At 39.6% G+C, this 12,362-nt stretch overlaps 1 protein-coding gene and 1 pseudogene across 51 annotated transcripts in view; one reads left to right on the top strand and one right to left on the bottom strand.

Moving 5' to 3' along the window:
• Tfdp2 (transcription factor Dp-2) overlaps positions 1 to 12,362 on the bottom strand; it is a 141,137-nt gene that overhangs the window by 59,636 nt on the left and 69,139 nt on the right. The window contains 1 exon segment of one of the 51 annotated variants that reach the window (NM_001106847.3): positions 3,615 to 3,763. The gene's annotated coding sequence lies outside the window, so the exon portion shown is untranslated. 51 annotated transcript variants of the gene reach the window in all.
• On the top strand, positions 4,093 to 4,802 carry Atp5pb-ps1 (ATP synthase peripheral stalk-membrane subunit b, pseudogene 1; annotated as a pseudogene).

Below are 12,362 nucleotides of genomic sequence, written 5' to 3'. Positions count from 1 at the left end.
ACAGTACCAGAAGGCACCATGGAAACTTCCAAAGGAACCAGCACAGCTTGATAACCTAAGGATGTAGCAGTGGTGCATGTGCTTTGGAGATAACCAACAGCACTCTAGCTGGACCTCCTCAACGAATGGGAAATCAGGCCTGGTACTGGAAGCAGAGCAAACTCCTCAGTGTTAGTGAAGACATGGTTACTGAAGGAGAATCCACAACCGCTAATTATTTTTTAAAGAATTATTTATTTTGTGTGAGTACACTATAGCTGTCTTCAGACACACCAGAAGAGAGCATCAGATCCCATTACAGATGGTTGTGAGCCACCATGTGGTTGCTGAGAACTGAACTCAGGACCTCTGGAAGAGCAGTGAGTGCTCTTAACCACTGAGTCACCTCTCTGTCCACAGACACTAGTTTATTAAGCCAGCCTAATTCCTCACAATAACCTACAGACATTTGTCCTTAGGCCCATCCTTGCCTATCCTCAAGGAAAATTCCTTTTGCAATGGATGGGACACCACAGAAGCCACAACTAGTTAAAGTGCAGAGTGTAGAGTCCAGCCCCAGTGGATACAACTAAAAAGCCAGTCTAACATCAAAGGCTCAGGGAACAATGGGGTAGGGGTGGGGGAAGAGTCTAAGAGCTAGAGGATTAGGCAGTTTGCTGTGAGATTATGCTTTCTAGTAGAGTCAGAAACTATCTATACTCATAAAGACTCAGCAGCATCATTTCCAAATGAGAGCTGAACAAGACAATAACAATGTACACGTCAAAGGGGATGGGAAAGTCCCTGGAGGCCTCAACCCTACACAAAGAACTGTAAGTAACTGAGGAAAGCTGGGGCAGCACAGTGAACAGCACACCGATTGGTTGTCCAGTGCAAAGTCATCACCCCTGAAAACACATACCAGTAATGTTCTATAGACTGAATGTGTTATATTTAGGAATACATATTATATTTGTGTGTATATATGTACATAAATGTGTATATATGTATAAATGCAAATACATATATTTACATGTGCACTAACAATGAAAAATGAGGCCATGAATTTGAAGGAGAGAATGAAGGGGTATATGGGAGGATTTAGACGGAGAAAAGGGAAGATAATGTAATGTAAGATAAATGTAATTATAATCTCAAAAATAAGATGGGGGGAAGGATTTAATCCCAGCACTTGGGAGGCAGAAGCAGGTGGACCTCTGAGTTGGAGGCCAGCCTTGTCTATAGAGAAAATCCCAGGACAGCCAAGGTTACAAAGAGGGAAAGAAGGGGGGGGGGTTGGGGGAGGGAGAGAAAGAGACAGACAGACAGACAGACAGACTGACTGACTTTATGACACATTATACTTTGAACACTAAGTATGGATTAAAGAAAAAGAACTGAAGGGCCAAGTCACTTATAAAAGCAGGCTCATCAGAATAACAGCTGATTATCTGAGAGAAACATCTGGAACCAGGGAAAGACATGTTTCAAGCTCTGAAAGACCACAACTGACAGCAAAACTGGCCAGCAAAACAACCTATTATAATGAAAAAGAAATAAAAACATTGCATGATGAAAAACCAACTAAAGAAATTTATAACCACAACTTCAGACTGAGGAGAATAAATATAACCAAGAGGCAGGAATTAATAAACAATACCAGGGTCATTCAAAATAAGTCTAAGAAAACTCAGCAAAATGGCAGAAAAATAATAAACATTTTAATAACTGAGTATCAATGGTCTCAATTCCACAATAAAAAGACAGACTTGCCAAACAAATTAGGTTAGAAAACAAAATCTGTCTTTTTATTAGGTCTAATAATACTACCCTAATATCCCTAATAACACATCTTACCACAAATGATAGCTATCACTTAGGGTAAAAAAAAAAAACCCAAAAAACTGAAAAAAGGTATTTTAAGGAAAAAGATATTCGAAACAAATGGAATTAAGAAACAAGTAGGCATAGCATCATAGTATCTGACAAAATAATTATCAAACCAAAATTAGTCAGAAGAGACAAACCTCACTCTATATTCAAGGTAACAACTCCCCAAGAGGATGTTACACCAGAGCTAAAGAGCGGCTTGGCAGCTAGCAGAGCTGGCTGCTCTTCCAGAGAACACAGGTTTGGATCCTAGTAGTTGAAGTAATGTTTTCATATACTGTGTGAAGATGTTTATGGCCTATAGCAGAAGGTAGAACAGAAGGTGGGACATCTGGCAGAGACAGAGGAACTCTGGGAAAGAGTCAGGCACAGGAGAATTTGCCACCCAGATTCAGAGGAAGTCAGATGTATGAAACTGAGGAGAGGTAACCACTCACAGTCTATGGCAGACATAGACTAGCATTAACAGGTGAATATAAGTTAAGAGCTAGTTGGGGAGCAAGCCTACCTCAAGGCCTAGCATTCATTAAAAATACAAAGGTCTCGGTGTCATTATTCAGGAAAAAGGGAGATATCAGAATAAGCCCCTTCTTTTACACTAGTATTGACTTGAGAGCTTATAACCATCTGCATGTAATTCCAGTTCCAAAGGATCTCACACCCTCTTATCTCACACGCTCTTCTGGCTTCTGTGGGTACCAGACAGATATGTGGTGCACAGACATATATGCAGGAAAAGTATTCATACGCATAAAATCTTTTAAAAATTAAAGTAAAGTATCACAGGGTCAGAGAAACAGTTCAGTGAATAAAGGCACTTTCAGCCAAGCCTGAAGACCTGAGTTCAATACCCAGGGTTCACAGGGTGAAAGAAACAATTCCTGAAAACTGTAATCTGATCTCCACACATGCACCATGGCACATGCACATCTACACAACACACACACACACACACACACACACACACACACACACACACACACACTTTTTAAAAAGATATTAAAGTTCTAAACATATATGCACAAAACAGGTATAATCAATTTCATAAAACAAATACTCTGATAGAAAGTCACAGATTAATCCCAACATAGTAACAGTAGGCAATTTCAATACTTCACTCTCAACAACACACAGGTCATCTGTGACAGAAACTCTATAGAGTTAAATGACATGATGAATCAAACAGACATCTACAGAACATTCACCCAAACACTACAGAAACACATTTTTCCTGGCATCACATAAAATTTTATCCACAATTAATCACATATTAGGAGATCAAATGTACCTGAAACAACATCCTATATTCTATCTGATTACAATGGAATAAATCTAGATAAAAAGTAAAAGAAACTACAGAGAGTACACAAACCTATAAATATTAACACAATACTGAATGATAAACGGACACTGAATAACCAAGAAGCAGCTCACAGCAGCACACAATCAAAGCCCGTCAAAATCCTAGCACAGATGAGGGAAGGAGCCCCTGGCAGCTGAGGAGAGGTAGTCATTTCTCCCTGCAGGTATGGCCGCCCTCGCTCTAGTGGATGATCCTGTACTTGTGTAATACGGGCAGTACTTACTGGACAAAGAGGTATATTAAGATAAAAGAACATGATGTTGCTGAGAGGCAGATGTGTTGAGGAGACCCCCAAGTGAGGTTGGGAGGGCAAATGGAGGAGGACATGATCATAGTACATTTATACATGGGTGAAAAAATGAAGTTTTAAATGTTAATTTACCGTTTTCTTTTCAAATGTGGCTACTAGGGCTATCCAGATGACCCAGAGAGTAGAGTGCTTGCTGCACAAACCTGACCGCCTCAATCTGACCCTAATTTCTATGAGCAGAAAGGGAGCCAGCTCCTGCAAGTTGTCTTTGTCCTCTATACCTGTGAGTAAGCACATACAATAATAAAAAATGACGGAATAAACAAACGAATAAATATAACTTTATAGCTAAAATAAAAATAAAAAAGAACTTGAGATATGGCTCAGATGTTAAGAGTGCATATTGTTTATGGAAATGATAAGTTCATGTCCCAAAACTCATGTTAGAGAAATCAAAACTATAACTACAGCTCTAGAGGAGCTGATGCCAGGCTCCCATAGGCAACTGCTCTCATATGCACACACAATTTAAAATGGCTTAAGTAAGTCCTGACAGTATGAGGTTGGGGTCACAGGGACACAGAGACCACTGCCTGGACCTTTGTAGGCAATGCTGTCTTGGGTGGTACTTTCTGCTGTCACACAGCAGGCCTGTGTTTGAAGAAAATGGCCGTCCTGGAACCAGGGCTATTATAGGCAATGAGGGTCTTTCACACAGGACAGCCATGTCTTGGCCCTGTACCACCCCTTCCTGAATATGGAGGAAAAGTACATCTTGGGCTAATTCCTGAGGAATTTTTCCAGTTCTTTTAACTTGAAATGAGTGTAACAGGACCCTACATGCTTGGAACTGAGTTTAGCTTGTATTTTCTATCCAAAGAAAATATGATTACCCCAGAGACCATCCTGTACCGTATCAGTAGTGGGTTGACTGTCTATGTGATTAAGAAATATTAGAGTCTATTAGAGGATTTACTGATAATGAACAAAAAGAATAAAGCAGTTGACCATCAAACAAATCCAGGATGCAATCAACATGGGGAAGGTGCAGCTGGCACTGGTTCAGAAGCTACACAGAGCATATAAGGAGGTAAAAGAATCTCCTGGACCACCATATTTCTGTACAGAACATAATGTGTCCCAAGGAACAGGAGGAGCATGTGACAGACTGAGTGGAGAAACGTGGGGCAGAGCATTTCTGCACAGCAGGAAGAGGAGGCCACTGTCAAGTGCACTGAAGATCTAAAGCTACTTGCAGAGGCTCAAGCTCAGCCAGTTATGCAAATGTATCTACCTCGATTGAGACAGCCAGAGAGTTAACTCGAGTGAGAAAGAACTTGTCTGCGTGAAGAAGGCTTCCTCTACTGCTGTCTACTGAAATCACAGTGTTCCTTTACTGAGAAATGAACGTGGTCCACTTAGTCGCTTAACAATATTGGCCAGTAAGGCCAGAGCTGTTTGGTGATCACACTTGAATAAGCAATTTGCAGCAACTTGCTGCCTGACTAAAATCACCAAGCTATAGTTTTAAACTTGTAATTAGTTATACCATCTTGCAATAAAATGACATTTGAAACAGAAAACCGTGGCTAAGTCCTTAGAAGGATATATAAAGCCCTCTATCATCTGTAGCTCTCCTTCCCATTCTTGTCACCTGTAAATGTCCCCTTTTACTCTGAAATCTGTGCCCCCAAATATCTTCCATGCCTATTCTCACCACCTCAAATGTCTTTTCAGAGGCCAAGGCGCAGCACTTGCTTCATTGTTTACATGGCAATGTGACATACAACATGTTTATATGTACAAATCATTCTCCAGAGAAACGGATGTCTCCTGGCCTTTTGTAAATACATACGCCACACGGACAAGCATGCATACACATTATTTTAAGTAGAAATGACCTATTTTTTTTTTTTACAACAACAACAAGAAAGAAAGAAGAATACAAAAGAGGCTGGGCATAGAAGCTAACTAAGGCTTGTAATTTCAACAGCAGAGTTGAAATCATTTCAACTCCAGTATTTACTACATAAAGAATCTCAGATCAAAATGGGCTACAAAGTGAGATTTTTGTCTTTAAATAAATAAATAAATAACTTTAAGATGAACCCGCAAGATGACTTAGCTAGTAAAAGCACATATAACCAGGTCTGACAATGGTAGGAAGAAAGAATAAATTCTTACAAGCTGTCCTTACTTCTACATGTACACCATGGAGTGAGAGAAAGAGAGAGAGAGAGAGAGAGAGAGAGAGAGAGTGTGTGTGTGTGTGTGTGTGTGTGTGTGTGTGTGTGTGTGTGTGTGTGAGAAAGTACACTGTAATCTCAGCAATCAGGCGTTCAAGGCCATTCTCAGCTACATGGGAAACTCAAACCAACCAACAAAAAATAAATAAAAGCTATGTAACTGTCTTTCCTAAGACTTATTCCTGTCTTTCTACTAGTTGTTAGTCACTTATTGTAGGATCTCTTCAAATAACGAAGGATAAGATTATTTTGTTATGCTTGCAGCAAATATATTTTTCAATTTGATAGTTTTAGCTGTGTGTTGTTTTTCTCTGAGACAGGCTCTCATTTTGTAGTTTAGTTAGTCCTGGAACTAGATAGCCCAGGCTGGCCTCCCAGCAACTCTCCTGCCTCACTCAGCCCTGTAAGTAACAGAATTACAAGATGTGAGCCAGCATTCCTTTTTGAGACCTGCCTTGCCTTGGCATCCAGTCATCCTACTGTCTCGGCTTCCCATGGACTGCAACTATAGGATGAGCCACAAAACCGGGCAGGAAATTCTCCACATACTGCTTTGGAAATAGTCAACTTTATAAAACTTTTCTCTTAAAATTTTTAATATTAAAATGAAGGAGGTTGAAATAATACTGATTTACTTTTGTTCCCCAATCTGAAGAACACATTATACATAGGTAAACGGATGGATGGAAACACAGATGGTGATGGGGTTGGGGTTGCAGGCACACACATACACAGTCATAGTCTACCATTCTAAACAAGTTGCATTTCCAATTGTATACTATTCTTTCTTTTTTTCTTTTTTTTTTCTTTTTTTTTTTCTTTTTTTTCGGGGCTGGGTACCGAACCCAGGACCTTGCGCTTCCTAGGCAAGCGCTCTACCACTGAGCCAAATCCCCAACCCCTGTATACTATTCTTATAAACCATTGGTATATGTACAAAGGTTTATTAAGAAGTACAAGGTACATGTATAGTCCTCTCTTTTAATATGGTAAGACATTGACCTCTAAAACATTTGTCACGCCCACCAGTCTGCTCTAGTTCTTTTTTAACTCCATTCTTTTTTTTTGGGGGGGGGGTTCTTTTTTTCGGAGCTGGGGACCGAACCCAGGGCCTTGCGCTTCCTAGGTAAGCGCTCTATCACTGAGCTAAATCCCCAGCCCCAACTCCATTCTTTATACTTGGCTAAAACATGATTTTGTTCTTTTTTATTATCTTTTTTTTGGGGGGGTTCTTTTTTTCGGAGCTGGGGATCGAACCCAGGGCCTTGCGCTTCCTAGGCAAGCGCTCTACCACTGAGCTAAATCCCCAACCCCTCTTTTTTATTATCTTATTCAGTCTCAGAAACACTAATTCTTAATGTTCTCATGTCTTTTCCATTCAGCCTAATTAATACTTATTTTGGTACATCGTTTTTTGACAAATAATTTGATAAGCTTACTATAAATCCTCAAGCAAGCTGGTTCACTATGTGTCTGGTTACACTATGCACTGCAAAGGGAGAGGTGACATGAGTTCTCATTATAAATGCATTTCAGGGATCCACTACACACCTACTGATCAAAAACTAAGCAGAAATTCATATTTTTAAAAGTTCTTCAATTGATTGGGAAGAATTGATGTTTCAAATTAAAAAAATAAGAGTTATTTCTACCACATTGAATTTACCTTTATAAAAGAGAAAGCACTTAGTAATTTGTTTCTACAATCTCTTTGTTCATGTTCTAGTGTCTCAATGTTCATCCCATCTTTAACCATTCTGTCACTGTCACTGACGCATGGCCAGATGGCAAGTAAGCTTTGTTCATAGGCCCTGTGAAAAGCAGAAAGCTGCACATTTATCTCAGACAAACAGCCTCTGAGTGGCTGTAGGAGATGGAGGTGGCTGGGTGTGACCACAGGACCAGAACTTATAGCTGTAAAAACACTCAAAACTTAATTGGACATTAATCTCATGAAGTTTATGAATTCCTCTCAGATGGCATCCAGATTGTATTAACAAATAAATCATTTTTAATTTACACTCAAGAAACTTTTCTACTATTTATAAAGTTTAGAATAATTAGAGATAGATCATAAATTAAAAAGTTGGGATCTAAAGATTTTATAATTTAGGACATAAGTTCAAACAGAACAAAAATCATCCATGAATTAGGAGTCACAGGCAGTTCTTTTCCTTAGAAAAATAAAAAAGGATTCCCTATGTTCCACAGCGACCTAAGTAGGTCACTCGGACCTCTGTAGGGTATTCGTGTTCTCACTTGACAGGATGATCCACAGTACAGGAAGATCACCGAAGCTTCCTACGTTAACAGTTGTATACATACATACATACATACATACATACATACATACATACACACACACACACACACACACACACAACACACTTTACCTAGGTACATACATTTGCAGGTGTGATATAAGCATGGAGGTCAGAAGACACCTTGCAGTTGTTTCTCTCCTTCCACATGGGTTTTAGAGAGCAAAACTCATCAGGCTTGGTGGCAACCACCTTTACCCACAGAGCCTTTCTGTCAGCCCTGTATTTTTAGAAGACTACAAAAAGCAAGAAATCTTATGGATAAATAGCAACATTGACAAAATTTCCTGTGTACTAAAAAGTAATTCATATGTAGGCCTTGTGGGAAAGGCCTGAGATCCAAGCTAGTAGAGAGGCTGAGTCCAAAGGATTGAAATTTCAGTGAGCACTTACTGAGATCCTTCCTCAGAAAGGAAGAGGGCCAGCAAGATCGTTCGATGGATTGAAATGCCCGCTACCAAGCCTGCCAACCTGATTTTGATCCCTGGGAAACACATGTTTTTTTCTGATCTCCACACATGTGCAGCAGTATGCTTGTGTACATACAGAAACATACAAGACAAATAAATATTTGAAAATACTTTTTGTTTTATCTGAGACAGAGCCTTTCTATTATGTAGTCCTGGAATTTAGTATGGAGACCAGGCTAGCCTTGAACTCAACAGAGATCCACCTGCTTCTGCCTACCAAATGCTGGGATTAAAGGTATGCACCACCATATCTAGCTTAAAAAAACAAACAAAACTTTTTTTTTAAGTGAAAAAGAATGTATTTCAACGTTCAGAGTGCTTGACTAGATATACAAGGCTGTAGATTCAATTTAACATATTAAGGGGGAGAGAACCCACCATCTGTATTCTGGGGCTGGGTATCACATTCCCATAATCCATCTGTAACCTTAGGCTAAGGCAGGATCATGAGTTTGAGATCAGACTTGAGATATCCAGGCCAAACTCAGTTGCATACTTTCATTTAAAGTTCTGTCTCGGGGGTTGGGGATTTAGCTCAGTGGTAGAGCGCTTGCCTAGGAAGCGCAAGGCCCTGGGTTCGGTCCCCAGCTCTGAAAAAAAAGAACCAAAAAAAAATAAAAAAAATAAAAATAAAGTTCTGTCTCTGGGGCTGGAGAGAAGGCTCAGTGGTTAAGAGCACTGGCTGCTCTTCCAGAGTCCTGAGTTCAATTCCCAGCACCACAAGGGACTCACAAGCACCTAAAATTGGGTCTAATGCCCTCTTCTGGTGTGCAGACAAAGTACAGATATACCTAAAATCTTTTAAAAAGTTCTATCATCCTCATTCTTCCCTAAAGATTTACACACACAATGGTTGACAATAGAACAAGAATTTTTTCCAGTGATACAGGCACTCTGTAAAGTGCACATGTTCCTGTAAACAAACTTCACTCATGTTTCCATGGACAACTCCAATGAAGCCCACTGGGTCACACAGACGAAACAGGGGGGTGGGTAGAAGGCAGGCAAATTGGGAAGAGCAAGGGATTAGAAGCAACAATGGAGATAACAAAGGCAAGTTAGGGGGAGTAAATATGATTAAGATACATTATGTACATGTGTAAAAACATTATAATAAAATCTATTATGTATAATTAATACACACTAAGAAAACGCTAAGAAATAAGTTCTCCTCTTCCTATCACACAGAAAGAAAAGTACTCCAAGTCAATGGGTTTGTAGCATCAAAAATCTGCCAGGTTTTCACCACAAATGAATAATTTACCAAAACCAAAGTTCTGTGTTGTTATATCCCATGTTTAGAGCTATCACCTAAAAATTCACTTGAAAATCTGTTGTCTGAAATGTGGTAGAAAACTATGTTACTATACAATAAGCTCCTGGGTTTTCACCAGCATGGCAACAATCTGTAATCCTAGCTCTTAGGAAATCAAGGTAGGAGGATTATAAGAACTTTAAGACCAGCATGGGCTATGTAACATAATTATGCATACACAGACACACAGATAGGTACACAGAGAGTGTCCATGGATACATTGTAAAAGGTTTCTTTACATAAGAAATATAAACAGAATGCAAATTTTCCCTCTTACCCCTACCCCACCAATGACAAATTCATAGGTAGTCAACAATTATTCCAAGTTGTATAAGCCTATACAAGACAGTGAGAATAACCACATCAATTATTCTCTGGGTATACTGACTTGAGAAATAATAAGTAAACCTGACTTTTCTAAGACCTTAGTTGTTGTTTTTTGTTTTGTTTTTTTTTTTTTGGTTCTTTTTTTTGGAGCTGGGGACCGAACCCAGGGCCTTGCGCTTCCTAGGTAAGCGCTCTACCACTGAGCTAAATCCCCAGCCCCAAGACCTTAGTTTTAAAGACAAACCCACAAGTGCATCTTATTCCTAAAGTCATCTATCACCACATGCTCTGAACGGTATACTAATAACTGTGGTAGAGCTTACTGGAAATTAAGGTATGATGGCATATGCCTGTATCCCAATCCCAGCACTCTGGAGGCTGAAAAGGGAGACAGTGGTAAGTCAGAGGCCAGCCTCAACTTGGGGGCGGGGGGGGGGCTATTAATTAAGACCTTGCCTCAAAATAAGTCAAGCCTTCTATTTACAAACTTAATGTGGTAGAGCTCAGTTATTACCCCAGCATCTGGGAGATGGAGATATGAGGACCAGAAGCTCAAGACCATCTTCAACCATATCGTAAGTCTGAGGGCAATCTAGACTACTAGATATATAAATAGAGATGGAGAGAGAATATGAATGAATATGAATTAAGGAATATATGTGTGTATAAAGACACTATTCCTGGGCTACATAGTGAATCAAAGTCAGCCTGGGTTATGGAAGAAGACCTTGTCTCAATAAACAAACTGCTGTACAGGGCTTGTTTACTAAACCTCAAATCCAGAGTTCCACATCCAGACCACATAAACCAGAGTAGTGGCCTGTAATCTCAATCCTATGAAGGAAGCAGTTAGTATTAGATGTTAAGGTTGTACTTAACTATATAGTTTGTGGCCAGCCTGTTTTATAAGTGAAGATATAACTCTATCATAGAGTAATGGAAACTGGTTTTTATATAGGGTATATAAATTCCACTGGAATTTATATTCTTTGATCAAGACTGCTGTTATTCCTTCAGAGAGTATGTAGATCAATTTTAGAATTTTATCTAATCTTAATTAGTGCAATCAGCTGATAAACTTCAAAGTCTTTAGTCTGTCATCCTTATTTGAAGAATGCCTTCAAGGAAGCCTACAGATCCTAGCTTAAAACAAGAAAAAATTTTAATATTTTCCTTTAATGTTGAAGTTATTTACAGTCTTCTTGGGCCAATTAAATATTTAGAAGCTACATAATATTTGATCAATGCACAAAATTCAAAATGTAGCTAAAGAGTTTTTGGCAACTAAATACTACCACTAACTTTACAGAGTAAGATATGGGAAATAATAAATGCTTAACGTAAGAAGCCCTGGCGTTGGCACTGGAGAGGGGGTTCAGCAGTTAGGAGCACAATCTGCTCTTCCAGAATTCAGGGGATCTGATGCCCTCTTCTGGCACCACGAGCACCAGGAATATAAGTGGTAAGACAGAAATGTATTCAGGCAAAACACCGATATATATAAAATTTTTAAAAAGATCTGATGCATTAGCACCAGTTTTTAAAAGTCAGCCTTGCCTGGTGTGGTGGTGCACACTTTAATCCCAGCACTCAGGAAGTAGAGGCAGGTGGATCTCTAGGAGTTCAAGGCTAGCCTGGTCTATACAATAAATTTCAGAACAGCCAGGAATATATAGAGACCCTATCTTAAAAAAAAAAAAAAAAAATCAAAAGCTAAAATCAAACCCAAACCAAAAAAGGCTAACTTTAAGAGAAGTATAAAGAGGCCCAAGACATGCATAGCTCTGTGGATAAGGCGTCTTTTCCTCAAGGCTGATGACCTGAGTTCAATCTCAGGACCCAGGAGCCATGTAAAGTTGGGGGAAGAGAGCTGACCCCACATGTGTGCTACGGCATTCATGGTCCATCCCAGTAATAACAGTAAAAATTTTAAGAAAAGTATAATGGCTGAAAGGATACAGTTCAATGGTAGCATGTGTGTCTAGGTTCAGTCACTCACAGTACCAAGATAAAAGACCCCCATAAAGTTAGATGGGAGTGGTGGCCTATTTCTATCATCTTAGCGCTCCAGGGACAGAAGCAGGAGGATCAACCGTTCTAGGTCAGGTCCATCATGGTGGCTTACACCTTTAAAGCCAGCATGAGGGAAGTCGATCTGAGTTCCACGCCAGTCAGACCTACATAGTGAGACCCTACACTTG

This window comes from Rattus norvegicus, chromosome 8, assembly GCF_021556685.1.
Source record: "Rattus norvegicus strain SHRSP/BbbUtx chromosome 8, alternate assembly SHRSP_T2T, whole genome shotgun sequence".
NCBI lineage: Eukaryota > Metazoa > Chordata > Mammalia > Rodentia > Muridae > Rattus > Rattus norvegicus.
Note: the sequence above shows the minus strand (reverse complement) of the source record. Positions and strands in the feature narration are given on the sequence as shown.